Source organism: Grammomys surdaster, unplaced genomic scaffold (genome assembly GCF_004785775.1).
Source record: "Grammomys surdaster isolate TR1022 unplaced genomic scaffold, NIH_TR_1.0 193, whole genome shotgun sequence".
Lineage (NCBI taxonomy): Eukaryota > Metazoa > Chordata > Mammalia > Rodentia > Muridae > Grammomys > Grammomys surdaster.
The window spans coordinates 7,298,809-7,313,422 of record NW_021604638.1 but is presented as its reverse complement, the minus strand read 5'-3'; positions in this window follow the sequence as shown (position 1 = coordinate 7,313,422).

Below are 14,614 nucleotides of genomic sequence, written 5' to 3'. Positions count from 1 at the left end.
ACACACAGACACACACACAGACACACACAGACACAGAGACAGACAGACACAGACATACACACAGATACACTCGTACCGTCATGTACACAGATATACACAGAGATACATATGATTTGTCTCCTGTGATGGATATCCCCCATGATAGGCCTGTGGGATACTGGTCAGCGCTCGGCCAGTGACTCACTGGGACTTGCCCTCATCTGAGACAATCACTGCCTCTCCAGATCCAGACCGGAAACCACCTCTGACCTGCCGGGGAGACAGGAGCTGGGCAGAAAGGGCAGAAGAGCCCTGGACTTAGGCCAGACAGTCTGTAGTCCCCTTGTGAAGTCCTCCCAGGCTGAGGTAGCATTGGGAAGGTCCCAGCTTCTCTGTTGGAATCTCAAGCAACAGCAGTGCTGCGTGCGTTGGGTCTTCACAGTGTTTCACATCTACCCACCATGTTTTCGTTTTTCATTGTAGGCTCTGGTCTGTTCTAGCATCTTCCATTCCTTTCTAGTCTGTTGTCCTATTTAATTGAAAAAATGTTTATTGAACATCTATTATGTTCCAGAGACTAGGGTTTGTTTGTTTGTTTGTTTGTTTGTTTATGAAATAGACTCTCACTTTGTAGCCCTAGCTGGCCTGGAATTTAAGGAAACCCAGCTGCATCTGCCTCTCAAGTGCTGGGCCACCCCACCTGGCCTCACCGAGTAGATTTTTTTTTATTGTTTATTCTTTTGTTTTGGGGGTGTTTGTTTGTTTTAGATAAAATGTCTCTTGTACACCAGATGTTCTTAAACTTTTTCTCACTTTTGTTTTTATTTTGGATTTTGGTTTTTGTTTGTTTTTGAGACAGATTTCTCCATTGTAGCCTTGGCTGTCCTGGAACTTGATACTGTAGCCCAGGATAGCCTCAAACTCAGACTGTTCATAATGCCTCTGCCTTCTAAGTACTCGGATTAAAGGTATGTGTCACCACACCTGGCTGCCGGTAAAGACATTACTACAGCTTAAGAGGAATACAAGTCCCCAGGAGCTGGTGGCAGCCCAGAAGCCAAAGGGAACGTTCTTACTGCGTACAAAATGTACAAAGTTGTGAGGACCAGAGGAGGGACAGGTGCTTCTCACAGTGAGTGAAAGGGGCTCCGGATAGCCTCAAGACGACCATTGAGCAGAATCCTAAAGGGAGTCGGGAGGAGGACGGAGCCCTGTAGACACCGGAGGGACAGGAAAAGCTTCCAGCCAACAAAAACAGCAAGTGCAAAGGCCCTGGGGCTGGAATGCACTCGGTGTGTTCAGGGAGCATCCGGAAGGCTGGAGTCAGAAGCCGGCAACTAATGGGCCAGCCAGGACACGGAGTGGAGATATGTTGTCTGCACGTTTCCCACACTTTAAAGGCTCTCCTGGATCATTTTGTCTTTTCAATCAGCCCTAGCAGCCAACTCACCCCTGAGGATGTGTAGGCAGGCAGAGGCCGGAGCTGGGCCTGGATACATGGTTGGTCGGGCTTCCGGCTTCCTTCCTGACCTGGTCAGCTGTCCAGGCCTCGGACTGACGCCATTCAGTTCTTCTGTCTTCCGTTCGGCCCTTCCATTTGTCCTGACTACTCCTCAGCTGCAGGAGGGCTAGCGATGTAACCAGTGGGTAGAGCGTTTGCCGAGCGGGTGTGCACACAGCCCCAGCATCCCCGTGCTAAAGAAGCTGCAAGTGCTAGTGCCACACACCAATTAGTCCTGGGGAGCCGGAAACGAGGGATCAGAAGTTCAGGGTCATCTAGACTACAGTCCTTATCTCAAGGAAGGAAAAAGATTATGGTATGGTTGGGTGTGGTGGTGCACTTCTGTAATCCCAGCAGCTGAGAAGCTGAGGCAGGAGGATTATAGTGAGTTTGAGGTCACTCCCGTCTTGACAGAGCAAGAACAGTTGTTGTAGAGCTGCCCGTGCACACCGTCCCCCTATGTGGGCACATGTGGTCCCTGAGGCCAGGTAGCCTAAGTTCCAGTTGGTCCTGCTGGCATGGCAGGTGGTCCTGTCTCTTCCTCCTGTGTGAGGGATGCAGGTGTGACAAATGCCAAGCACCTGGCTCATGTCACACAGGGACATTTGACATCAGCCCTGGCTTTACATCTGAGAATCCAGGGCCCTAAAAGGAAAGAGCCTTGCCTGGGACTGTTCACCAGGAAGTGGCTGACCCCACACCTGAGCCTCCCAGACTCCTCTGCCCTTACAAGGCTTGCAAACTGATTCTGGCCCAGAATGAGCAGTCCCGGGCAGGTCTAGCTGAGACCTTTGGAAGCTCAGGAAGTACCAGGGCCTCAGCCACTCAGAATGCTTCCTCCTGAGAGGCCAGCACCTGCTGTCCCTTCCCCTGCATTCAGCGGGGTCAGGTACTCCAGGGCCTGCAGGTGCTCCAGGACGGAAGGGTGGAGCAAAGGGGAAGTTGCTGTTGCCATGGAAACCAGACAGTCTGAGTAGAGTTGGGAAGCTTATAGGGTAAGACATTTAGTTAGTTCAAGCCTCATCGAGGTCAAAGGGGTCCATTCCTCACCATTGTCCCTCAGGGGCTCTAGCTTGGCCTTAGGATTTCCAGGGTGTGGTCCCTGCCTGTGGGCTGTCAGAGCCATGGGATCTCTGGGCACCTTAGAGAAATCCCCAGTGCGCTCTGAGTGTAGTCTTCTGGGGACATACACACTGAGAGCAAGGAGGGGTTGCAGGAGACCCAGGCAGGACAGCAGGAAAGCTGCCTGTTAAATTCATCTCACCCAGCTTCTGGCACTGCCAGGACCTTAATGGATAAAAGCCTTTCTTCAAGAAGCCTCAGCCAGCCTGGTGGGCATCAGCTCCGGGGCAGTGGCTGTTGGTACCTGTCATAGCAGGTGTCAGTGCCCACCTGAAAGTTCCAGAATGTGGCCAGGAGGAGGGGGCTTGGCAAGAGAAGATGATGACATCACCTTGCTCATTACTGGGCATCCAGCTCCCAAGGCACAGCCTGGAATACTGTAGACACACCATCAAATTTTGCAAACTAGCCAGACACAGTGGGGCAAACCTTTAAGCCCAACACTTGGGAGGCAGAAGCAGGATAATTTTTCTGTTAGTTCAAAGTCGACCTGGTCTATGTAGCAAGCTCCAGCTTTGACAGCCAGGACTACATAGAGACTCTGTCTCAAGAAAAGGAATAAATAGCCGGGCGGTGGTGGCGCACGCCTTTAATCCCAGCTCTTGGGAGGCAGAGGCAGGTGGATTTCTGAGTTCGTGAGTTCGAGGCTAGCCTGGTCTATAGAGTGAGTTCCAGGACAGCCAGGGCTACACAGAGAAACCCTGCCTCGAAAAAGCCAAAAAACCAACCAACCAACCAAACAAACAACAAAAAACAAACCATCAGCTGCTCAGACCCCGGCTTATCCTTGTGTGGGAAAGTCACTTTATATACAAAGAAACTTCACACAGAGAGGTTTAGAAATTTGCCCAAGGCTACACAGCTAGCAAGTGGTAACCAGGACTTGAACAAAAGCTTATTTGTAAAACTTTGCCTTTTAATTTCACTTTATTTTTTGCATGTGTGTGCATATATGTACATGTGTGTGCATGTATGCTTGCATACGTGTGGAGGACAGAGGTTGACATCAGGTCTCTTCCTCGGTCACTTCCACTTATATATTGAAGCAGACCTCTCTCCAGCTGAACCCCGAGTTCACCTTTGTCTAGTCACCTTGCCAGCCTGCTCTGGGAATTCTTGTCGGTGCTAGCCCCCTGAGCCCTGGGGTTATAGGCTGGGTTCGCTTGCCCTCCTTCAGTGGGTGCTGGGGATTTGAACTCTCATCCTCATGGTTGCCATGTAGACACTTGACCCACTAAGCCATCTAAGCCGCCTCCCCCAGCCCTTGTTTAATTAACTTACTAATTAAAATTTTGAGATGTCCTGGAATTCCCTCTGTAGACCAGGCTGGACTCGAACTCAGATATCCACCTGCCTCTGCCTCCCAAGTGCTGGGGTTAAAGTCATGTACCCCCTTGAGATCAAGCCCAGAGTCTAAGCACTGTATCACTGAGCTATACCCTTCCCCATGTTTTTACTTTTTATTTTGAGACAGTCTCACAAAGTTGCCAGCCTTGAACTTCTGATTTTCCTTCCTTAGCTTGTGTCATCAGGAATAACAATTGTTCCATGAACTGGGGGGCAGAAGTTCACATAAGCTGTCTTACTTCTTTTTGTCTCTATGTCTATTTTTACCTGGCATATAGTAGGTGCTTAATAAATATTTGTATAAATTGCAAACACCCTGAGAAGTTGCTTCTCTTCAAGCCCCAGTTTACTCATCTGTGCAATGGGCACACTACAGGACCACTATGGTATTCATCTGACATGGTTGTTTGGACTGTGAGATTTAAGGTGACTGAATTGTGTTCAGTTCTGGTCCTTCTAGCTGTGTGTTCCTGGGCCTTTTCTGAACCTCCAAGTCCTCATTTATGGGATAGGGGTTTGGATCCTGGGACACTGAATTCTCCTGGATCTCTCTGGGTGGACAGCAACTGGCTTGGGGATGAAGCTTCTGAGGTGATACCCCTGACCCTCCATCCACCCTTACAGGGTCCCAAAGCAGCCGTTATCCCAGAATCCTTCAGGCTTCCTAGGCCTGCTCCAGGGTTGATGCTTATGTCTGGACTGGCCAGGGGCTCGCAGACACCTCTGAGGTGGACGAATCTTCTGGCCTCATGTCTGTTGAGACCAACCTGGGGAACCCACATCTTCTGAGTGCCAGACATCCTCACGAGAAGCCTAGTTACCAACATGCATACACGGGGACTCAGACTCTCACTGCGGAAGCCGCCCCTCGGCTTCCCTTTCTCTTCTCCTGCCCGCTCATCCCTCTCAGCTTGGATCTTACTCCTCACAGTAGGCCACCTGCCCCTGTGCCTAGCTTCCCTTTTTTACATCTGAGGTGACATCACTGTTACTTTGCTGGCAGATTCTCTGTCCCCAGCCGTAACATCAGGTTGGCCTTAGTCATGCCGTGTCCCCACACCTTGCACACCTTGAACACCTTGCATGAGGGTCCATAAATCCCTATTTATCGAACGCACTTGAATCTGGCTAAATGCTGGTATACAGTAGGCGTCAGCAAAACCGCTCAAGTGACATCAACTCCCTACAGGGAGATAAGGTGGAGGAGCCGGAAAAACATGGCGATCTTGGGTACAAATTCCGCTTGCTGTGTGAACTTGGGCAGGTGCCCTGAGCTCTGTTTCTGAACTTCCACTGCCAAAATCAGAGACCACTGTGTTGCTCACACACACACACACACACACACACACACACACACACACACACACAGAATTGAAGGGTTCCAGATGGCTGGGTGATGGGGAGCTGCTGCCAGCTCCCACCTGTGTATCCTTCCTCAAGCCATCTCAGCACCTGCCCCAGGTCGCAGGCAGAATACACTTCAGGGAGATGAGGGGGTGAGTGTCTCTGAAAACAACCTGCCATTGTGCCCTGTGGGTGTGGAGGACTTGTGGGGAGTACCTTGTGCGGAGACCACGGGGTCTGAATAGCTGGGGGGAGGGGAGGTGGGGCAGATGTAAGGCAGGTGTCCACAAGCATCTCTCAGCATCGTCCCTAGGGAAGTGCCCTCTTGTGCGTGCCCCAGAACCGGCCTGGCTGGTCAGACACCTGCACAGGTAGCTTCTTGTCCAGGGCCAACACAGGTGTAAGCTGGGGGTGGGGCTGAGGTGGGGAGTGGGGTTGGGGGCAGGGCCTAGAGAAATCTGGCCCCCTGAACAATCAGTCACCTCCACATCTTGTTCCCTCATCCATAAAGGAGCTGCAGGCAGGCCTAGTGCCTGAGCAGAATCCTGGCACACGCATGCTGGTGAGGAGTTGGTGGGGGTGGGTATGAGAGTACTCTTGGCTTCCTACAGGTCTGATTCCAGGAAAGACTTGATCTCCACTCCCCACTCTCTCTGGAGGGGGATGAAACAGGGTCTCACGTAGCCTTTCTAGGCTGGCCTTGAACTCATGATGTTCTGAGAGGACCTTAAACTTCTGATCCTCCTACCTCAGCCTCCTGAGTGCTGGGATCACACCCAGACTGAGAGTTTATCTTTCACTCAAGAAGCATGTGTTGAGCCGGTCGGTGGTGGCGCACGCCTTTAATCCCAGCACTTGGGAGGCAAAGGCAGGTGGATTTCTGAGTTCGAGGCCAGCCTGGTCTACAGAGTGAGTTCCAGGACAGCCAGGGCTACACGGAGAAACCCTGTCTCGAAAAACCAAAAAAGAAGAAGAAGAAGAAGGATGTGTTGAGTACCTACTGTGTGTCAGCTAGGAGCTGGGGCCATTACTGGGGGATGAGGTCTCTGCACTGAGGAAGAAGAAGGAGGTCCATAGGCGGACACAAATCATCCCGAGAGCCTTCCGGCCTGGGGTGAGGAGAAAGAGTAAGCCAGATTGATGGTAGTCAGATGGGAGTGGGGAGGACTACTCCGCTCCAGGAGGAGAATAGAGCACCCTGTACAGAGATCTGGGAGCACTGGAGTCGTCCCAGGTCAGGGCCAGCCAGGGCAACAAGGGCCAAGACAGAAGTAGGCATAAGCTCTCAATTTTAGAACCCACCCTCACCCCTCAGCATCTGCCTCAGGGGCTGTTGTGTTCCCAGGAGCCAAGGCCAAGGGCCAGGCCGGAGGAAACGGGCCTGTGGCCCAGCAGCAGACCCTCTCGGGACAGCTAATATCTCTGAGTGCCACTGACAGGACACAGCCCTGGGTGGCAGGGTGGGGGCCGGGCACTCCATAAACAGCCAAGGCTCATAAAACTGATCAAAGCAGCAGGCCTGTCCCAGCCCAGGCCACTTCCTGCAGGGGCCCAGAGCCCCCAGCTTGTGGGGGGATGGAAGGGGGACCCAGGAAAGCCTTTTTCAGTCAGGGGACTCTCTGTGTGTAAGGGCAGGCCCCTGAGCCTATGAGGCCTCCGTTTCTCCGCTTGTCTTACAAATCTGGATCCCTGCAGCTCCTGGACAGCCTGTTTCTGGAATAGAACAGTCCCTATTACCTTGTGACCTCAGTCAGTGACACCCCTCCGTCACACCCCTGTCCTCAGCTGGAAGATGGGCGAGCCATCGTCCCTCTTTAGAGGCTTCAGGCTGTAGAATTTTCTCATTACGATTTATAATTACGGTTCGGTATTTGTTGGTAGCAGCACTGACCAGGCAGAAAGACTGAGACTGTGTCCTCACAGTGAGGCTTAGGGCTGTGGTACCCACAACACGCAGGGACCGGTCGGTGGGAAGGTTCTTCTCCTCATCCCCTCAGAGTGGGCCTAGAGGTGAGAGCTCTTCAGGTCTGACTCTGGTGTGCCTGTGCCTCAGCCTGGGGACTCTGGGAACCCTGGGGCATCTTGCCAGAACTTGGGGACCCTCTTCTTTGCAGTTAGGTAGGATGGAGAGGGCTGAGGACTGTGTTGTAAGCACAGCCCTGTAATCCCAGCTACTGGGGGAGGCTGAAGTAGCATGGAAAGTTTCAGACCATCCTGGGTGGCTTTGTTTTGAAGTCCTACCTCTAAGCTAGGTATGTATGGTAGCATCTGTGTATTCCTAGTACTCTGGAGGCAGAGGCAGGAGGATTGCCAAAGGTTTGAGTCCAGCGTGGACTACACAGTACCAGGTCAGTTGGGGCTGACTACTAAGACTTTGTCTCAAAAAAGTGAAAGGGCTGGCCACAGTGGCGCATGCCTTTAGTCTCAGCACTTTGGAGGCAGAGGAAAACGGATAGCTGAGTTCAAGTCTAGTCTGGTCGATAGAGTGAGTTCCAGGCTGGGCTACACAGATTCTGTCTCAGAAAAATAACAACAAAAACAAAATAAGAAAGAAAGGAGAAATGGAGGAAAGACCTCATTTTAAAATAAAACCTAAATTATGCAGTGGTGGCACATACCTTTAATCCCAGCACTAAGGAGGCAGAGGCAGAAGGTCCTCTTCGAGTTCAAGGCCAGCCTGGTCTACAGAGCAAGTTCCATGATAGCTAGGGCTACATAGAGAAACTTTATCTTGAAAAAAAAAAGAGACAGATAAAACAGATAAAATAAAACCGAGAGAGAGAGAGAGAAAGAGAGAGAGAGACAGAGAGACAGAGGAAAGCTGGGGCCTATAATTTGGTGGTACTAGCTTGAGACCCTGGGTTCAGTCCCCAGCACCCAAACTCTAGGAGAGTGGGAAGTGGCCACTTCCCAGAAACCCTCCTGACAGCTGGGGTATTGCAGTAGCTCCCGTTTCCCCTGTCCTCCTGGCCCTCCCTGGGTGCCTCCCATTTACCCTGGGTGAAGACGCTGAGTCAGACCACATCTCTCCTCTCCTCAGAGCCCCCTCTGGCTCCTACCCAATCCACAAAGCCAGAATTCCCAAAGCTCTAGGCCCAGTGCAACCAATAAGTCTCCAGTTCTGCCACCAGCTCCTGACCTGTGGGTCTTAGTGGGAGGCAGGAGGGGTCCTGGAGCTTGGGGCAGTGGGTGTTCCACCCAAAGGTTCTGCGAGGGCAAGCACAACAGGGCGGGTGGGCGGGGGAACTACAGAGCCCAGGATCTCAGCAGCAGGGACCGGGGGTCTGGGCAATGGCACACTGAGCTCCTCCTGTGTGCCAGCCCCACGCTAAGTACTGGATGGTGAAAGAGGAAGACCCTCGCGTGGGTGGACAGACTCAGCCTTGTGGGCTCTGCACGGTCTCCCACTATGGGGGGAACCCAAGTCCCCAGGACCAGACGACAGATGTCTGGTGACAGAGCCACGGCCCTGGCTGGCTGTCCTCTGGGGATGAGCTTGGTATTCCATTTCTCTCAGTAAAGTGTGGCCACAGCCCACTACACAGTTTCTCTCTGTGTTACTAGTGACTAGAGACAGGCTCTGCTTCACTTTCCGACCCTCTAAGGGGTTTCCCTGGCTCTGGGGAGGAGGTCTTCTGTTTGTTTTGAGATGAGGTCTCATGTTGCCCAGGTTGGCCTTGAACTCATTATGTGTGGGAAGTGAGCCTCCTAATCTTCCCGTCTCTAGGAACTCGCACCCAGACCACCTCAAGTCTGTGTCTTCCCACCATGCCACCTCTGCTACCCTGCATCAGCCATCCCCTGAACTGCCAGTGGTGCCCGGCAATAAATCAGTCAAAGGTTGGCCTCCTTTACTGAAGGGAAACTGAGGCACAGGCCATGGAAGGAGCAGAGTGGCCCAAGGGAGAATTGGAAACCATTTGCAGAGGTCCTGGAATATGTGTGTGTGTGTGTGTGTGTGGTGTGTGTGTGTGTGTGTGTGTGGTGTGGGGGGAGGGAGAGAGAAATGCTGAGGTGAACCCAGAGCCTCTTACATGCTGAGCAAGCATTTTAACACTCAAGTGTCCCCTGTCCCCTGACCACTGTCTTCTCAGAGCCCAGCCTTCCCCTCCCCTTCTTCAGGAAGGTCACAAGCAGCTCAGTGGATGAAACATGAAAGAGAAGGCTGGGCTTAGAGGGTCACAGCCAGTGCCCAGGTCACACAGCCCGAGGTAGCGAGCTTGTTTGCCAGTGTTGCGACAAGTGGTGAGGAGTCAGGGGCCAGGAAGGGCAGGCCCTGCTGAGGTCAGGCAGCCCTCCTGGGCCCGGGCTCTGCAGAAGCTGGCCCAGAGCAGGAGTCCTGACTCAAAACCTTCTTCCAGAGTCTTCCTTCCCACGCCCCTGGTGGGGGTGGGGGGGCACTTGGCGTTTCCTGTTTGTTTGGGCAGGGCCCAGGCAAAGCCAGAGGGGAGACACAGGGATTTCATGGTCCTGTCACTCAGGAACTAGGCCTCTATCCAGAAGGCAGGGGCCGGGTCCTGAATCCTGGGTTCGATTTGTCCTTACCCAATCAACTGGGTGTCCCTGTCCCCACCCCACCCCAGAGTCCTTGTCTCAGATTTCCCCAGTCTGAGGATTTACCATCCAACAATCCAATGAGCTGACCTCAAGCCCTTGGGAGGCCCCAAGGCCATGAACACTGCTTCTCTGTGCCTCAGTTTCCTTCTCTGTTAAACAGAGTCGTTGTGAGGGTGAATTGAGGAGTTGTCCACACAGCCTTTGGGGAGCTGTTACTCAGACAGTTGGTTGTGACTCTGACCTAGCATGCTGTTTCCCAGATAGAAAACTAAGGCCCTAGCAGGGGAAGGGAACCTACATAAGGACATACAGCTGGTGGAGACCTGTCCACCTCCAGCCCCTAAGAGGCCATGTGATGCCAAGCAGGCACACTGTGATACCCAATACAAGAACTTTAAACTCCTGCCCTGCCATTGGCTGGCTGTGTGGGCCCCACACTGCTGACTGTGTATCTCTGATCCTCAGTTTTCACTTCTGTAAAATGGGAGGAAATTAATGTGAGAACAGGACTTAAAGAACTGGTAAGGCAGAGGCTGAGGCTGAGCCAGTGACTCACACAGCGTTCTTCCCAGAAGGAAGCATAGTCTGTGCCCTGGGTGGCCCAGGCAGCTGGAGGAAGCCCCCGATCTCCAGCCCACCCCAGCTGGCTTTGTTGGAGAGCCAGTACATCCACAGGGTGACAGTCCTGTTTATGCTCCAGGGTGGCCTAGCTGACAGACCTTTCCCGCCCTTCCCCCACCAGGCTGTTACTCAATCTCGGTGGCCTCTCCCGGCTCCTCCCTCAAGACCCTGTCACCTCCCACACCAGCACCTTCGTGTCTCTCTCCCTGGTCCCCCCTCCATGTTCCGTCCCCACTAGATCTTTTTTTTATTGACTCTCATCAGAGTCTAAAACAGCATCTTTTAACAGATTAAGCACTCCATAAATATTTGCTCAACAAAAGAGGGTATGTTTTACTGTGTTTGCTCATGCAGAGCAGGGGTCAAAAGCAAAGCCTTGTGCACGCTACGGAAGTGTTCTGTAGTGAGCCCTAGCTAGCCCTGTAGACCAGGCTGGGCTTAAACTCACAGAGATCCACCTGCCTCAGCCTCACAGGTGCTGGGATTATAGGTGTAGCCACCACACCCAGCACCTTTCTTCCTTTCTGAGACAGGTCTTGCTGAGTTAATCAGTTAGTCTTGTGTCATCTCAGTTAAGGGTTCTACTGAATGAATGAATGAGTGAGTGAATGAATGAATGAATGAATGAGCAAACAAACAAACTCTGGGCTGCTGGGATGGGTGGAGATTGGGGCTTTCCTCAGCTTCCTTGGGCTATCCAGGTAAGAGAACACAAACCTGAGCTGGGGGTGTTGGCCCACACCTTGGCATCCCAGCACTCTGGAGGCTGAAGCAGGAAGAGTGCTGTGAGTTCAAAGCCAGCTTGGGTTATTGACAGTGTGACCCTGCCTCAACACCAACAACAACCTAAAGAAATGTGGTAACCCAGGTGTGCAGGCACCTGCAGGGATCCCAGCACCCAGGAAGTAGAGGCAGGAGAAAGGAAACCTGGTGGTGGTGGGCAGGCGAAATCTCTGAGTTCAAGGCCAGCCTGGTCTACAGAGAGAGAGAGCATACCAGGGTGGCTAACACCATAGAGAGAAACCCTATCTCAAAAAAACAAAAACAAGTCCGGGTGGTGGTGTCGCACGCCTTTAATCCCAGCACTTGGGAGGCAGAGGCAGGTGGATTTCTGAGTTTGAGAGTTCGAGGCTAGCCTGGTCTACAGAGTGAGTTCCAGGACAGCCAGGGCTACTCAGAGAAACCCTGTCTCGAAAAAAAACAAAACAAAAAAACCAACAAAAAAAGCAAGAAAACAAAACACAGTTCAAAATCATAGTCAGCTACGTAGTGAATTTTAGGCCAGCCTGAGCTACGTGGGGCCCTGTCTTAAAACAAAACAAAACAAAAACAAAAAAACCACCATCACCACCACCATAAAACAAAACATGGGAAAAGCCCTTTCTAGCCCACCACTCCTGCAACTGCTTAAATCACAGCCCTTGGCTTGGAAAAGGCCTTCTTTATCCTACCCACCAGTGTGTGTGTGTGTGTGTGTGTGTGTATACATGAGTGTGTATATGTGTGTGTATGTGCGAGTATGTATATGTGTATGAGTATGTATGTATGTATATGTGTATGTGTGTGTGTATATATGTATGTGTGTGAGCGTGTGCATGTGTATGTATGTGTATGTATGTGTGTGTGTGTATGTATGAGTATATGTGTATGTGTGTGAGTGTGTATATGTGTGTGTGAGCATATGTACATATATAGGTGTGTGTTGTTTCTCATCCTGCCTGCACAGCAGCTTCAGGTTGGTGTCCCTGGTTCTGAAGTTGGCTGTCCTAGCTTCCCCTGTGACCCAGCCTTGCTTTTCCTCTTAGCCCCATTTATTTCCTCCCTTGTAAAGTCAGGTCCCAATGGCTGCTTCCTACCTTGCCTGCTGAGAGAACCAGGAGAAGCAGCAGGGGTCAGAGGGCTCGGCCCAGTGCCCAGTTCAGTGTGAGCGCCCGGCCAGGGGCAGAACCCGCCTCGCTGTGGCCTCAGTTCCTCCTTTTGTAAAGGACACTGAACAGCATTTCCTCCTGAGAGAGCCTGGTCTGCCCCACCCACATCATCCTCTTCCACTTCAGAGCAAATGGGGCTCCAGAGGGGCTGACCACCATGAGGAGAGAGGGGTATCAGCTTTCTCTCCCCACACATGGGGAGACTGGGGCTCCCACAGGCACCATTCCCACGCACCTGCTGTTTGGTCAGACCGGGGCAGCTGGGGCCTGGCGGCCTGGGGAAAGGTGCATGGCCCTGGGGATCCCAGCAGCTTCGGAGATGTTTCCTGATGCCTGCCTGGAAGGCCCTTGCTCCCTCCCTGCAGAGGAGAAACCCAAGGCCAAGGGGCGTTCCCACTGGCCACCCGCTCCCAGGGGTGGCGACTGCCTTCCTGCCTCTGCCCCAGCTTTGCCCCTGCTGGGAAGGTTCTTCCTCTTGTGGCCTACAGATCTGCCCCCTTCCCAGTGCAGCTCACACACGTCACTTCCTCAGGGATCTTCCTGAGCAGGCACTTGCTCAGAGCCTTGAGGGTTTCCGCTTTCCTAAGGAGCGTCCTGCCCTAGCCGAAGGTCTAGTTCCCTGGAGACTTAGGCTCAGAGCTCTATACCTGAGCTGGTGCTCACCTGTCCTGTGGGGGTGACCCCTGCCCCCCCTCTGCACCACCTACAGCTGGGCCATTCCTTAATCCACTCCATTCTAAGAACAGGGAGTGTCTGTTCTGTACACTGTCGAACCCCTGGGGCTACGATTAGTGCCCAGCACACAGTAGGAGCTTAGTAGTTATTTTGGGGAAGGAGGGAATAAATCACTACTATCCCTTTGTTCTGTTTTTTTTCTTTCCCATGTATTTATTTAGAGATGATCTCATGAAGCCCGGGCCTTGAACTCCTGATCCTCCATGTTGGAATCGCAGGTGTACACAACCATACCTGGCTTCTGTTCAGTTTTTCATTTCCTTATTTGGTACTGAGTACCAGCTGTCCTGGGATTGGTGCTGTCCCATGATCAGGTCCATAATCCCAGCACTGGAGAGGTTGAGGCAGAAGAATTGCCAGAAGAACTTTGAGGCCAACCTAGGCTACATAATAAAGTTAGCCTGAGCTACATAGCTACATAGTAACACCTGATCTAAAAAAAAAAAAAAAAAAAAAAAAAAAAAAAGGTGCCATCTGGTTCTGCTCAGAATGGTTGGTAACAAAGCAACAGGCAGAGTCCTGCCCAAGGCCTGAAGTTTCTAGTCTTTAAAAACAACCACTGTCAGGAAGGCACAGAGAGGGGTGCCCCATTTTGGCTAGACTGTCAGAAAGGGTCTCTGGCAGAGGCTGGGACTGGGCCCATCCCCACTCCCAGCTGACATAGCTGTGGGCAGCTGGAGTTGCCAAACTCTACCACAGCTGCGTCACCAAGGGCCAGGAGGACCCAAGGCAGAGGGGGACTGGGCAGGGCCCACACCCAGGCTGGCTTCAGCCACAGAATTAGCCGAAGGCTTGCTCCACGTACACTGTTAGTCACTCTGCGGCGGGGCTACGTGGGCACTTGCTGGAATGGATTCTCTTGACTTGCAAGAAAGTTCGGGAATGGTGTTTGAGCTCCCACACCCCCATTTCCCAGAGGACAGAAAGCTGTGGGCCTGATAAGGTCGTGGGAACCCTGAGATTTCCCATGTCCCTGTGGTCCCCCTTTTTCCTCCCTCCATAACCTGTGGGTATGCCTTCCTGGCCTGTGTCTCTCTGTGTCTTTCTGTCTCTCTGTCTCTGTCTCTCTCTCTCCATCTCTCTCCCCCCTCTCTGTCTTTCTCTCTCTGTCTCTCTCTCTCTGCGTGTGTGTGTGTGTGTGTTTGTGTGTGTTCTGGACCAATAATACCATTTTGAGCCCCAGCTTCCCCATCTATAAAATGGGATGACAATACCCCATCTATAAAATGGGATGACAATACCCCATCTATAAAATGGGATGACAATAGTCCTTACTTTGGAGAAGTGAGCTGGGAATTCAATCAGCTTTTGTGAGCTGGTGTACAGTCGGCCAACATCAGGGATAGCCATGAGTGGCAGACAAAGATGGCAAGTTTGCCCTCTTTCCTCTCTCCATTTCTCTCTCTCTCTCTCTTTCTCTCTGTCTTTCTTTCTCTTTCTTTCTTTCTTTCTTTCTTTCTTTCTTTCTTTCTTTCTTTCT